We start from the raw sequence: 14,942 nt of genomic DNA on the forward strand, positions 1-14,942 counted from the left end.
AAACACATACACAAATATCAGTAAAAACTAAAATGAAATACCATTTCACATCATAAACTATCAAACATCTAAGAATCTGAAAGTTCTTGGTTAAACAGAGTACTGTAAAATAAGTACTCTTTTATATATCAACAAGACCCCAGCTTTACTGGGAATATTTTATAACTGGAGAATGATGCTCATGAAACAATATTCAAAGTAAAAATCAACTCAAGTGCCAGACACAGAAGCAAGTTTGAAGTGATTTCTATATACACCACAGTGTGGATTGTTATACCACAGAAATGCTCTTTAAATGACATGGAGAACATTTTATAATATGTAGGCAAAAGTAAATGAATATAAAGTTATATGCAGAGTAAGAACTCAGTTATGTGAAGCACAGAAAATACATACAAATGTGTGGCCATTAGGAAATAGGATGACACTTCTATATGCTACATATGGATGGGACATATATAAACATCTAGTAATTCCAGTCCAGCCATAACTCCTAACACAACCTGGTTATTAAAGGCAGCTCAGTAAGCCAAAATTCAAACTTGAAGAATTTAAAAATTGATGGAAAAGTCATTAATTCATTCTCTTCTTCCTTTCCTGTGTCCTGGCAGGGAATATGGCCTAGTGGTAAAGTGCTCGCCTCGGATACATGAAGCCCTGGGTTCGATTCCTCAGCACCACATATATAGAAAAAGCCAGAAGTGGTGCTGTGGCTCAAGTGGTACAGTGCTAGCCTTGAACAAAAAGAAGCCAGGGGACCGTGCTCAGGCCCTGAGTCCACACCCCAGGACTGGCAACAAAAACAAAACAAAACCAAAACCCTTTCCTGTGTCCTGACAAATTTACAAGCATATTTCTTGAGATTCACTAGGTGTTAGTTCTCTGCATCCTACTGTATATACAATATATCACTGACTTTCTTGAAAACCTGTGAGATAACTGAGCCCAAGTAGCTTGGTTCAAGGTCATCCACTTATTAATAATATAGAGAAGGGATTTGAGCCGGACTACATTAAAAAGAAAAGCCTGCGAGTAGAAGTCTCTTTATACAAACCCCACACAGAACTCACAATTTCCAAGCCTTCCTACAATTCTCACAGAGTAGGCAGGCAGGACAGAGCAGGTGTGCCTGGTGTTGCCAATGAGGTATAGGAAGGCAAGAATTTGCTTACAGGGAGCAATGAACACCAGGCAGAGCAGATCATCAGACTCCAAATCCGTTTGTCTAATACCCAGTGACAGGAGCCAGGAAGGATTCTGGCAAATTTCTCAAACCAGTTAGAAAGACCACCCCTATGTAAGAAGATGGAGCTCTACTAGGCACAGAAACTACCAGGGCACACAGATATATGGCACTTCAGCTGAAATTCCAGCCCATGTGTCCAGTAGAGGGGGATATCTGCCAAGTACTGCCTGATGTCAAGGCTCTCCTCAAACCTTAATCATTCCCTTTGCTCAAAAGAAAGCTGCCACACACTAGAGGTAACAAGAAATAGGGCCACAATGCTCTGTAGTCAGCGGCCATAGCTCAGAATGACTGTTCTTATGTCTGAGGAAGTTTTGGGTATGTGTATAGGATGAATTCACATCTTAAAAAACAACACCCTGAAAGACATGTAGAATGTGGTTGGTTTTATGGGGATAACTGTTTAGAGGAAAATTATGAGGGGGAACATGACTAAGCACTGTAGAGCCCACCAGGATTTTCCCCAGAATAAGACTAAACAGGCCAGCCTGGCAGTGACCCAGAGTGAAAACTCACAATGAGGGACAAAACCCTCACCAGAATACATAAGAAACGTGGATCCACTTGGCTCGACTTTTCACACAACCACTTCTATGACAAGTAACAAGAGAATGGATCCGTTTTGCTCACTTAGGCAGACAGTTGCCACTCTAACAGCAGAGATCTGTCCCTGCTGAGAACATCTTCACCTGTGGAGCAATAGAAACAACCCAGACCTCATTGCCAAGCCCATGTTGACGGGCACCTGAAATTCTGGATCTGAATCATGCAGGAAAGACTGTTAGAATAAGCCAAACTTTAAGTCAGTTCATGAATATTTGAGTTCAGAAAAATTACATGTCATAATAAATCCTTTATTTGCAACATACAGAAAAAGGCATGCTTTTTTATAACATCAGATAGCATATAATACATCATATAATATATTACATATACAACATGTTATACATAATAAATTTATAACATCTTTTGTCTTATAAATATATTATGTAACTATAATTAAATACATTATATATAATGTGCATAATATGTATAATACAAATATATACATATTTATATATGATATATAATACTACAATAATACTAATAGTAAAATATATAATACATAAATTATATACTGTATATACATTTGTTCTGGTATTTGGGCCTGAACTCAGGGCCAGGGTTCTGTCCCTTAGTTTTTTTTGTTCAAGGCCAGTGCTCTACTACTTGAGCTGGAAGCTTTACTTCCAGCTTTTTGGTAAAGAAAAAGAGTCTCACAAACTTTCCTGCTCAGACTGCTAGAATTATAGGCATGAGTCACTGGCACTCAGCTAGGGAAAGGTATACATACATAAACACACATACATACATACACACACATACATACAGTTTCCTGCCCCCGTCCTAGGCCCTAGACACTGTCCCTGAGCTCCTTTTGCTCAAGACTATCATTCTACCACTTGAGCCACAGTGCCACTTCTAGCTTTTTCTGTGACTCATTGAGGAGTCTTACAGACTTTCCTGCGCTGTCTGGCTTCAAACTGTGATCCTCAGATCTCATCCTCCTGAGAAGCTAAGGAGTACAGGTATGAGCAGCAGGTGCCCAGCAATATTTCTAATTATTTTTAATAGAAAATCAAATTATCTTATCACTACTCAATAAATATAGAGTAGAAACAATACTTTGTTTGATAAAGTGCAAAAGATTAGCTTGCTCAGGACAGCACCACATCTTCCCCATGATAAAGAACTCTGCTCAAATAATTCTGTAATTTGAAAGTGTCTACAGTTCTCCTTTTTAAAGAAAGTCAAGTTTCCTAACCTAATCAGTAGTAGCTGTTAGAAAAACTTAATAACGCTTGAGAAATCAGCAGACCAAAATGGTACATATGAACCATGTTGTCTCAAAATCTGTAAACCAAAAAGGTGACCTCTACAGTATCTTTGGAAATATTCTATGTAAGTCTCTCACAAGAAGACCCTTGACAATGGGTCCAGAATCCATACCACATCCTAGCCTCCTTTGGTCTGAGTGCATCCCTGAGGTTACAGCATGGCTCTGAGAAAAGCTGGGTGAACAGGCCTCACCTTCTGAGAAGCAGAGCTGGATATCACAGGTTATAAGTACCGTATTTAATTCCTTTCCCACTGCCTTGATTTGCTTGAATGCATACTGCAGGAGATTACTCAGCCACTACTGGTAATATTTTCTGGAAGTGACTTTGTAAATTCAAATCTACCCAATCATGAATCATCTATTAGTGAACCATTCCCAGCCTTAACCCTGGCTATCTTTTTGTATGAGCTATCATCAAGTAATAAAACTGGGTAGTTTGAATTGGCTACTTCTTCTTCCCTTTTCTGAGAGAAATGATAACAAATGGTGACATGGTCCACGGAGAAACTCAAAAGAAAAGACAACACTGCACTATGCCCATGCTAAAGAGCTTTGAAATTCATTCATGAATAGTAACAGAACAAAGCATGTCAGAGTTAAAGCACAGAAATTATAGCATTAAATTCAATACTGTTTATGAAACTTCAGAGTCCTTTACAACACTTGGCTGATGTTTAGCTGAAGGGTACGTCTAGTCTAAAATAAAAACTTGTACTTACCATGAAGGATCCAAAAGTTTGAAACCATGTACCTTTTAATGAACTAAGTTGCTACTCACCTGGAAATTGCCAGCAATATCTGCAAAGATGCTGAGAATTCTCAACAAACTTCAGCAAAGTGCCACCTAGAGAAAGAAATTGAACAAAAAAAGTTAGATTTGAAACACATATACACAGAACATTTACCATGTATTTGATATGACACTAATATATGTGGTATTTCTTCAAACACTGGCCTTCGGATGAATAGTTCAATTTGCATTAGGCCATCCACTCCTCTGGAACACTATGCCCAGGCCCAGGCCTAAACCACGGATGAAGCTGGGAAAAAGAAGCCAGCAGCCCACAAAGTACCTGTCTTTCCCTTCTCCTTCACAATGTGATCAACTTGAAAACACAGGCGTCTCACAGACACATGACCGTGAAAGAAAAACTATAGAAGACTCAACCCAGACATAACTAGGGAATGAAAGTATAAGGAAATTATTCTAACAGCACTTTATTTCCTTCCAGTTATTCTAACTTATTTTAAAGCTAAATTTTAAAAGATATCAAAGCCCAAGGAACTGGAAAAGTGGTCACTAAAACCATAATAGCAAAAAGTTGAGAAGAATTTACTTAATGATTCATTTATGCAGGAATCAAGTATTCCTTCCAGTATTTCAAGTCTGTGTTAAACTTATGAATCAAATTTCAAAAGAGTGAAAATTATCTTTTGGGAAATCTCAGAAAATTATGTCTAGCAAGAAAAGAAAGTGTCTTATTCATGAATTTATTACATGTGGTTTTGACCAAGCAAGGTCAAAAATAAATAAACAAAAGAAAGTCCAAAAAAAAGTTTTTAAGTTCCTCAATGCTCATGACACAGTTCAGAAGCTCTCAGTCAAGCCCATGTCATGACCAGTTGTTAAATCATTGTGTGACCTGCTGTTTTCCAGCCCTTAACTTTGTTAAAATCCCCCTTCCCAAAGCAAATGATGCCTAAAATGCAAGGTAAAAATGAATGTGCTTAAGTATAAAGTGAAAATTTTATATTTATAATAGTGGAAGTTGAGTGGTATATGGGGAAAATGAACCAAGCACTGGGTGCCGGTTACTCCTACTCTGTAACTCTTAACTACTCAAAAAGCCAAAAGTGGAGCTGTGGCTAAAGTAGTAAAGCGCTAGCCTTGAGTAGAAAAGCTCAGGGACAGGGCCCAGGCTCTGAGTACAAACCCCAGGACTGGCACCAAAAATAAACAAATAAATCACTCATCTGTGGTTTAGTATGGAACTCTGCATCCCTGAGCATCCATTGTTCCTCCACCCTGCCAATGACAGTCTCCTGGGAGCCACATACCCACAGATACCAAGGGCCTACTACTGCACATTCAATAAAACAGACACTCCCAGAATACCTACTCAGCACTGCTTTCAATAGCAAACATAATAGGACAAACTTTTAATAGCAATGACCATTTGTTGAAAATTTATTATTTGTCTTATATTATTTTAACTGCATTATAACCTCTCCAGACAATTATGTCCACTAATGGATGAAGAACCTGATGGTAAATGAAGTAGAGAAACTTCCCCAATATCACATAGGTTCAGGGTTTCTGGATCACTCCAGTTTCCCCCACAAGAGAAAGCACACTTTCCACTTTACAAACCTATTCTTCACGTCCTCAAATAGAAACCTGACATACCTTAATGTAAAACTGTGTAGAAGAAAGTGACTACCGGCTAACATTAAGTCTTCTCTTTTTGCATACTTACAAAGTCATTTCTAGCTAAGTACAGTGGCAGACAACTCTAAAGGCTAGTGTTGCCTCTACTTTTGGAGTTTTATAAATCACCATTATAACCAAACATAAAGAGTGGGTGGTGCCTTTCATTACTGAGGAGACACTTTGGGATCCTCCTGCGGCTGGTGGAACTTATAATAACATAGTATGTGTAGGCAGCCTGAGCCAAGATATTGACATACTGTCACCATTTCTCCACTGTCATATGCAACTACACTTTTCTGATTTGATGGTTGTTAAACTTATGAAGTTACCTAAAATAGAAATATTTGTCTTTACCTTCATTATTGTCTATTCTGTTTGGTCCTCTAAACTACTTATGGACCAATAAATTCAGACACTGTTTATACTAGCAAGCATCCTACAATCTCTGGCTTTGCACATGAAGGAGTTAAAGTTTTCCTTGCTATCCAGCAGCTCTATTTGGGTTGCATGTCCTCTGGTTCCACTTCCGGAGAGCAGGAGGACAAACAATAGCTGCCTTTTGTGCCTGAGGCTGCACCGGAGTATTTATTGGAGGAAGCACAGTGGTGAGACCCCTTTCTCGGTTATAAATTTCTAATACTTGAAATGCCCCAATTTGAACTGTGTCATATTTCTCTGTAAAACTAGAACCGAGGAGTGAAAATTACTTTGGGAGTTACCAGAATACATTTTAGCTTTTTAAAAAGGGAACTTTGTAATCAACAGACTGGCCCGGTAAGTTGCCCAGTCTGTCTGGGAGGTGGGTGCAGAGACAGCTGCTGGTGCTCACAGAGGCCACGGAGGAGGAAAGTCTGAGTAACAGTCCACACACAAGCAGAGTCCTTTCCAGAAATCTGAGATGTTCACCATATCCATCCTGTGCAAGAATGCAGTCCAAGACAGAGCATCAGGTTACACCGTAAGTAGAGAGTGGCTGGACTGTGGGTGGGACAGGCAGCAATTACTATTCTCATGTTTTAGAACAGAAAGTCAAGCAACTTGAGATGAATCAGAGTAAGTAAATGAAAAAGATCTGAGCTTCAATCTAGGACTTTTGACTCCCAAGCCTAGTTCATTTACGGAAAAGCAATTCTTCAGCACCCAAGACAAAATGCTAGCAACCACTATACTTATTCAACATGAGGTAGCAAAGATGGGCCCTAAAAACATGAAGCACAAGACAAAGACCAAAGGAGATCAGCCGAGAGTAAAACATGCTGAGTCCAACTACTCTCACAAACCTTCTGTCTAACCAAGGACTCTTTACATTTTCTGCAGGAAAATTCTCCAAGCTTCTATTTACATGAGTCAACTAAAGGAATAATTATCTGAGTCTTTCTGACTGTGCTCTGTTGACACAACAAACACTTGGGGAAGTTTTCCACATTTTAAGGGCAGTACAACATAATAAACACAAAGAGCAGTGCCTCATTTCTGTACCCAAAGCATAACCTGTGGCTCAAAAATTAGGCTGGAAGTTACTAAAGTTAAGAAAAGAAGGGGAGGGGGTGGTCACTGAAACACGTTCTCTGACAATTAGCCAGGACAATCTCACTTGTGTCTAACAACAGCAGTTCAACAGAAATGGGTCAGCCATTGAAGGATTGCTAAAACTTGCAGGATTTTCAAGGAAAGACAGGAAAGTATCAAATTTCATGAACCTGTCCACCAAGCACAGAAAGTGGCCGGCTGCCAAAGGCTGGACTGCGTTTACTTGTGTGAAATTCTGGGAACTTGACCCTCTACAGTGCCTGCCCTGCCACTCAGCCACAATGGTGAATGACTCAGTCTCAACTTTCCAAAGATCTCGTGAACTCTCTCTAAATCAAATGCTGCTAATCGTGAAAACTTCCTTTTACTCTTAAGGACAAAAAAAACACCTCCTCCATCCAAACAATACCATGTCAACATGAAGCTGTTAGAGAGGAAATTTTAAATGTCCTGAGTATAACCGAAGAGCCTCACAATGTGTCAAGAAGTCATTTGAATTTTCTGCATTTTAACATCCCAGGTTTGAGCAGCAAAACACTGCTATTTATAGAGTTAAGATTATACTTATTCACCTATCTGTTACCCCTTTTCCCAATTCTAATTTACTTCTTTGTATGTCATATGCACATCAGTACACTGCTTAGAACAGAATTCATGTGTACTAAATAAAAGGATGACTGCAGTAAAAACACTTCGTATAGACTGTCAGAAAATGCAAGCTATGGGACTCATAGGCGTGAAGAAAATCATCATGCAAAGACAACGGCAGGTATTCCAGAAAAAGGAAGAAAGTACAGGAGGCAGACATGAGTCAGCAGACAGCAAAGGGACCCTGGGATAATGTTAGGTTGCCCAATGTAAAGGGGAAACCTCATTGTGGGCATGTTTACCAATTGCCAGCATCTGTCCAGACTAGCCTTTATAAACTCCATCTGTCCCAACCTTAGATTAGGGGTAGGAAAGGAGAGTGACAGGAGCAAGTGTGTACAATAATTCTGGTAAACCTCCTCTGGATAACAATGGCTTGATATTCTTGTTCCTTCGCTGATCTTTAACATAGATGTTTAACCATTTTGCAGGATGGAAAGCACTGTGAACGTACTCAAGTACCAGCAATGTGTGAGTCTCAGCAAACACTAACTACCAGTTAAAGAACAGGTGACTTCAAATAAACAGATTGTTTTAGGTAGTCGGGTGAGTGCAACACACCTGGGGGAGTGGACCGAGGCAGACAGGTGGCCAAATGAACAGAGTGAAAGTGCTGACAAGCCTTGCTAGACATTTCTCAGCAGCTCACATTCCAAACCTAGGCATAAACTTTAAGCAAAAACAGACCAGTGTTCCTGAAAAAAAAAGAAAGAAAGAAAGAAAAGAAAACCAGATGCCAAGATTAAAACTAGAAATAAAGAGAATTAACTCATTAAAAATATTTCCAAACAGGATATTTATGGACACACACAGGGCCAAAGCATATAGTTATCAAGTAGACCATGTTCCCAGGCTGGTTGCCATTTCTAAGCCCTTTGAAATCAGGAATAAACCTATGCAATGCCTGCCAGAGACCCTGGTACATTTCCAGGGGCTTCCACGATTGCCAGTCATTGATGCCACCAGCACATCTCCATGGGGAAGTCTGTCACCTTCACAGCTAGCTAAAGGGGCTTCGCCTTGACCAATCTCTGGAAAACAAAGGAAAGAAACCAAAAAGAAAATGCCAAGGAATCTCTCTGCACCTAAGCAAGGCTGGTTTCTCAAGATGAGATGGATAGCTCGATTTGCATAACCTGCTTCCCTACCTATTACCTTTCATGAAGCCTTCATTTCCCCATTGCCCTCAATCAAAAACTAGCGATTCTGCACCTACTTTAGACCTTACACAGGACAGACTAAGACAGACAGGTTACATGATTTGTTCCTCTCTGGGGATGATTTCTCCTTCACGGTGTGGCTCAGCAATCCTCTACCTCCAGGACTTCTGCACCTCCCTCAATGACCTCATAGGCAGTAAGATTTGATGGCCACCCTTTACCCTACAATGTGCAGGAGTTACTGCTACCTCCTTCCAGGTACATCTTTATTTTTAGTTTTAGTCTACAAATCAAAAGCTTTGAGCTTCTCCAAAGATTTCACATCAGATGAGCAGTTGAGACAGTCAAAATCTTGTATCACCAAAGGGAAGCTTCCAAATAATTTCCAGAGAAATAAAATCACCTTAAACCTTCTAGTTGCTTGAAAATGGTTTAAGTAAGCTTTTATCTCCTTCAAAAACGATTTCTAAGAAATGTCTAAAAAAATTACTGAACACAATTACATAACAGAACAAAAGTACATCAACCTTTAGCAACATTCTTAATGAAACTTAGAACAGTGCTTTTGCTCTAAAATGTTCAGTATAATTTATCGATATAAAATAAATCGTTAAAACATCTTTTAGCATAGCCAGGCACCAGTGGCTCATGCCTATAATCTTAGCTACTTCTGAGTAGGCTGAGATCTGAGGATCGAGGTTCAAAGCCATTCTGGACAGGAAAATCTGTGAGGGTCTCATCTCTACTTACCCAGCAAAAAAAGTGGAGATGTGACTCAAGTGGTCGGGTGCCAGCTGTGGGTAAAAAAGCTCAAGGACAACACCTAGGCCCTGAGTTCAAGCCCCAGAACTGGCACACCTGCACACAGACACACAGACACACACATACCTTACAATGGAGCCCTACAACGAGACTACTTAGTACAATTGATACCCCATAAGAAAAACAAAGTAGGTCTGTTGTCTAATAAGAAAGGACAATCAGGCTGGGAATATGGCCTAGTGGTAAGAGTGCTTGCCTCGTATACATGAAGCCCTGGGTTTGATTCCCCAGCACCACATATATAGAAAACAGCCAGAAGTGGCTCTGTGGCTCAAGTGGCAGAGTGCTAGCCTTGAGCAAAAGGAAGCCAGGGACAGTGCTCAGGCCCTGAGTCCAAGGCCCAGGACTGGTAATAAAAAAAGAAAAAAAGAAAAAAAAGGACAATCAGATGGGGACTTATTCCCAAGGTCTCCTAGAACAGTTTTACTCACCTAAGCAGAAGCATATGTACTACAAAGAACGAAGGTTTTGCTATTAAAAATAATAATAAAAACAATGACACATAACAAAACTCTTGCTACTGAATCACTATATTCAGTCTTCCAGGTAAAACCTGGAAGGGCACTCTGTCAAATTAGAAAACTAAGGACAACAGAAGGATCAAAGCAATGGCAAAGCTGGATGCAGGGGCCATCACGAGCTTCCTTTGGCACATTCACTTGAACACAAACCATGAGTGACACTCTGTCCCCCAGTAGGCCATACTCCTTCATGCTCCCAACCCCTGAGCTGGGTAACAAGGGAACACCAAGGACCACTTCCTCTCACTCAGATGATCATGGCCTCATGGCCAAGTCTCTTCTGAGTGGCATGACCCAGCGGAGCTGTACTGATCCTCCACTAAAATTCTAACCAGGGGCTTCTGTTATGGGCCTGTGACAGTCTTTATGATCAGAAAAGGATGCAAGTAGGTAAGGGAGATGAGAAGGAAAGCTCTCAAGGAGAAACCTGGGGAGAGCAGAAGAAGGGAGGGAAAGAGAGGGAGAGGAAGAAGAAGAGGGAGAGGAAGAGGAAGAGGGAGAGGGATAGGAAGAGGGAGAGGGAGGAAGAGGGAGGAAGAGGGAGGGAGGGAGGAAGGGAGGGAGGGAGGGAGGGAGGGAGGGAGGGGGAGAGAGAGAGAGAGAGAGAGAGAGAGAGAGAGAGAGAGAGAGAGAGAGAGAGAGAGAGAGAGAGAGAATGAATCTGTTTTTTTTTTCTTTTCTTCTATCCCAAGGCCAGCACTCAAACTCAGGCAGTAAAATTATCCCTGAACATATCTGTCCCAGCTCACTTGTCCTGAGCTTTGTTAAATTCATTAGGAGGTTGTAGACTCTTCTTTGGTGGCCTGCTCTGACCCCAAATCTGCTGCTGTGACAGCCCAAGGTATCAGCTGATTTGCACCTGTGCCTTTTCAAGTCAAGACCTGAAACTGAGCTCAAATTCATCTCAGTGCCAGCCTCTGGGAAGCTCCTGGGAAGCTCTGATAGGCACCTCTGGAGTTCATGCTGCCCTGTGACACAACCCCCAATGCGTGACTGCTATGGGCTTCTGTACCATGAGTACATCATTGTCTCACACACACTGCTTATGTGGTGTGTGAGCCTATGCTCACTGTGGCCACATCCACCCTGTGTGATAACTACGGCCTTGTGCATACTGTTGGCACAGTCAGACCTACAGTACCCATGGTAGGGATGAGCTGACGAGAGAAGTATCTCAATAGGTAGATATATACATGGAGAGTATTTTACACACTATTGGTCTGTCTACATGCTAGGATGTCAGCTCCATCCAGGGAGGGCCTTTAATGTGCTTGGGCCTACAATGGGTTTAATATGATTGGATTTATGGTGTGTAGCTACCTCATATCCAGAATGGTGTCTGGGTAAGAATCAATTGATAAATATATGTATGGGGAAGATGATTTCTTGATCAAAGATAATGTCTTGATCCAAACAGGAAAATGTAAGCAGGGGGCCCAGAAACGGAGGGACAAAGAGGGTATGAATGCAGCAGTGGTTTCCACTGGATACTGTTGAAAATGAACTATACAACTGGTGGGTGGGAACAAGAAGAAAAAACTGGAAGAGAGCAAGGGAAGGAGTGAAATTGTCCAAAAAGAAATGGACTCATTACCTGACGTAACTATAGCCCCTCTGTATATAACCTTTATAAAAACAATAAAAAAAAACAAGCAGCCCCCCAAAATAAGATCATATGAGAGAAGGGAAATTTGCTCAATTTGCTCAGTAGACACTTTTTTTTTTCTCCAGCCATTATAGGGGTTTTACTTAGAGCCTCACACATGCTTAACTTGCTAGCTCAGCTGATGCTCTACCACTTGAGCCATACCTCCAGCCTGGTTTTTCAGCTAATTATTTTAGAGATGGAGTCTTTCAGACTTTTCTGCTTGGGCTCGTTTCATATTGCAAGCTTCCAGATCTCCTGCATAGCTCGAATCCCAGAGGTGAGCCACAGGTACCCAGCTAGAAGCAGCTTTGTTGGTTTGAGACCCCAGGCAGGGGAGATTCCAGTAGGCAACTGGTCCGGAACTTAGGAAAGAGTTTAGACCAGACAATTTAGCTTGAAAAATTATTAGCATACAGGCAGTGACTGAAGCCATGCGTAAAAAGAAATCACCCTCAAAGCAGGTCAAGTAAGTAAAGGATCTGCTAGCCACTGTGTAGGGGAAATAATAGCAAAAGCCAAATGTCTACTAAAGGAGTATCTCTTTAAGGCTTAACAATATCCTCTACATAGTAAGTGCTCAATAAATGTTTATAGAACATCTATATAAACAAGTATCTCTAATATCAACCAGTTTTAGAGCCAAATGGCAAGCATTTAGGCACAGATATCTGCCTGAGGCTGCATTTTTCTTTTGAAGGGCTTGGAGTTAGTCTTGTATGTTTAAATTTTGAGAAATATCCCATTATTATTGACAGTGTTAAATAATGCTGAATTCAGTTTAAATTGAAAAGTTTCCCCAAATGGGATATGAAAATAGGTATTTCATTCCTACAAGGCTCCTAAACACAAACATCTACCACAGTGGGTGCAAGACTGTTGTTACTGACCTAAACTTAAGTCCACAAAGAGGAAAAACTTCCTGGCACAGACTAAAACACAGCAACAAATATTGTTTGTGCTGATCTCTGAGGATACATTAGAAATCAAGGTCAGATTTTAAGACCAAACAAGCAAACAAAAAACCTGATTGGCTTAGGAGGAATGCTTTTAAGTTTGCACCTAACTATACACCTTAGCTCAAAGCAACCATCCAAAGTCAACAATGGAGAAATGTCACAATGGACAACACCACTTAGAAGACTGGCCCAACACCAACACAACTCCACCCCTACAGCAGGAGTGAGGGGCCTGGGATAGGTGCCCTTCTAGAGGTCTTCAAATGGAGGGACCTCCCCCAGAGTCTCTGTGTAGGAACAGGAAAAGTGAGCAGAGCTCTTCCTCAGCAACATAGCTCTGTTTTTATCTCTTGTCCCTCCGATGTTAGAATTCCACTTAAAAGTCTGAAGGAAAAATTAACTATTAAAAGAACCACTCTGGAAGCTTCTGCTCTAGAAAAAAAATAATTCACTGGAGGGAAAAATCCCAAGTGTTAAAAATTCTAATTTTTATTTATTTATGTATTTACAATTGGCTGAAGAATGTGTGGAAGATGGTTCTGGAGGGAGGTGGGCTGGTACAGAGACAAAGATATGTGTAAGCTTTAGAATTCTGTAATGTACGCATTTTGTGTAGAAGAAACATGCTTTTCTAAATGCAAAATACCTTGAGACTTTTCCTTTCCTTATTTTTCTCCTTTTTTGTTTCATTTTAATTTTTTTTGAAGATACTAAGTGTTGAACCCAAGGTCTTATATACAGCTAGGCAAGCATTCTACCACTTAAGCCAAGGAGCCAGTACTTTTATATTTTGTTTTGCAGATGTGGAAGAAGAATCAGCATTGCCAACGTTGTCTAAGCTGGCCTCGAACCTTCAATCTACTTACTCCTGCCTCACAAGTACTATTTGTTCACAGGAAAAAATGTATGTATATGTGTGTGTGTGTGTGTGTATACAAGTGAATTCGATGGTGAGTTCTCACACATTATATACTGTGTTTATACAAAGATACAAGAGAAACTCATGTTTAATATTAAAAATGTATTTGCTTAGACCCATTCTTTAAGCAAACTGTGAATATTGAAATCATATTCTTTTCCAAAAAACTTGAAAAAGATTTTTGTGTGCTATTCAATGACAATTATGTTTCAAACTTAAGTTTCAAAATACTAGGCCTTTGGTGCATGCCTGTAATCCTAGTCACTCAGGAGGCTAAGATCTGAGACTTGCAGTTCGAAGCCAGCCTGGGCAGGGAAGCCCGTGAAACTCTTATCTCCAGTTATTCTCCAAAAAAAAGCTGGAAGTGGAGCTGTGGTTCAAGTGGTAGAGCATTAGTCTTGAACAAAAAAAGCTTAGGGATATGGCCCAGGCCCTCAATTCCACAATAAGAACAGAAACAAATTTCTCTGTTAATAATGGCCTTGCTCCCAGTTTCCATAACTATAGAGCTTTATTTCAGAAGGCTCCGAGTACAGAATTCTGCCTTCAGACTACAGACACCACTACTTGAACAGTAAGATCCTAGTTTATAGGTCACAGTACAGACTTTCCTTTGAGCCATGAAAGACACAGGCAAGGTCCTCCCCACACATCAAGAGGAGAGAGAAGCCTCTTCTATCAGAAAAGCACTGTGTGGTCCCAGGAGGAAAACTGAGTTTGGACATCCTTTCATGTGCTCTCCAACCCCTCCCTGTGACCCATGGCCCACATACGAAAGGCAACTGATAGGAGTATGAAGTACAGTCTGGCCTTAGAGCCACACCCAGCTAACCGGCCCACATGGTAGCTGACCTCAGCCTCACACCAGCTCCATTCTCTTGACCAGATTTTTATTAATTGGTTACAGATTCTTAAAGTAGGTTTCAGATGCGCTTCTGAACCAACAGCAACAGAGAAAGTGACGGGACATAACTTTCTCTAGAAAGGAAAAACATTGCCTTGAAATAATAGCTAACTACTTATACTGGGTGCCAGTGGCCCACACCTATTATCCTAGCTACTTAGGAGGCTAAAGTCTGAGAACTTCAGTTCAGTCAGTCAGTCAGTCAGTCAGTCTTTAAGGATCTTACTTTCATATAACTAGCAAAACATGGGAAATGGGAGCATGGATGGAGCAGTATA

At 40.7% G+C, this 14,942-nt stretch overlaps 1 protein-coding gene across 2 annotated transcripts in view; it reads right to left on the minus strand.

Annotated features, from left to right (window-relative positions):
• Positions 1 to 14,942, minus strand: part of Lhfpl2 (LHFPL tetraspan subfamily member 2) — a 137,674-nt gene that overhangs the window by 69,563 nt on the left and 53,169 nt on the right. For both annotated transcript variants that reach the window (XM_048331578.1, XM_048331577.1), the window contains one exon: positions 3,904 to 3,969. The gene's annotated coding sequence lies outside the window, so the exon portion shown is untranslated. The remainder of the gene's footprint in view (positions 1 to 3,903; positions 3,970 to 14,942) is intronic.

Source organism: Perognathus longimembris, chromosome 22 (assembly GCF_023159225.1).
Source record: "Perognathus longimembris pacificus isolate PPM17 chromosome 22, ASM2315922v1, whole genome shotgun sequence".
Lineage (NCBI taxonomy): Eukaryota > Metazoa > Chordata > Mammalia > Rodentia > Heteromyidae > Perognathus > Perognathus longimembris.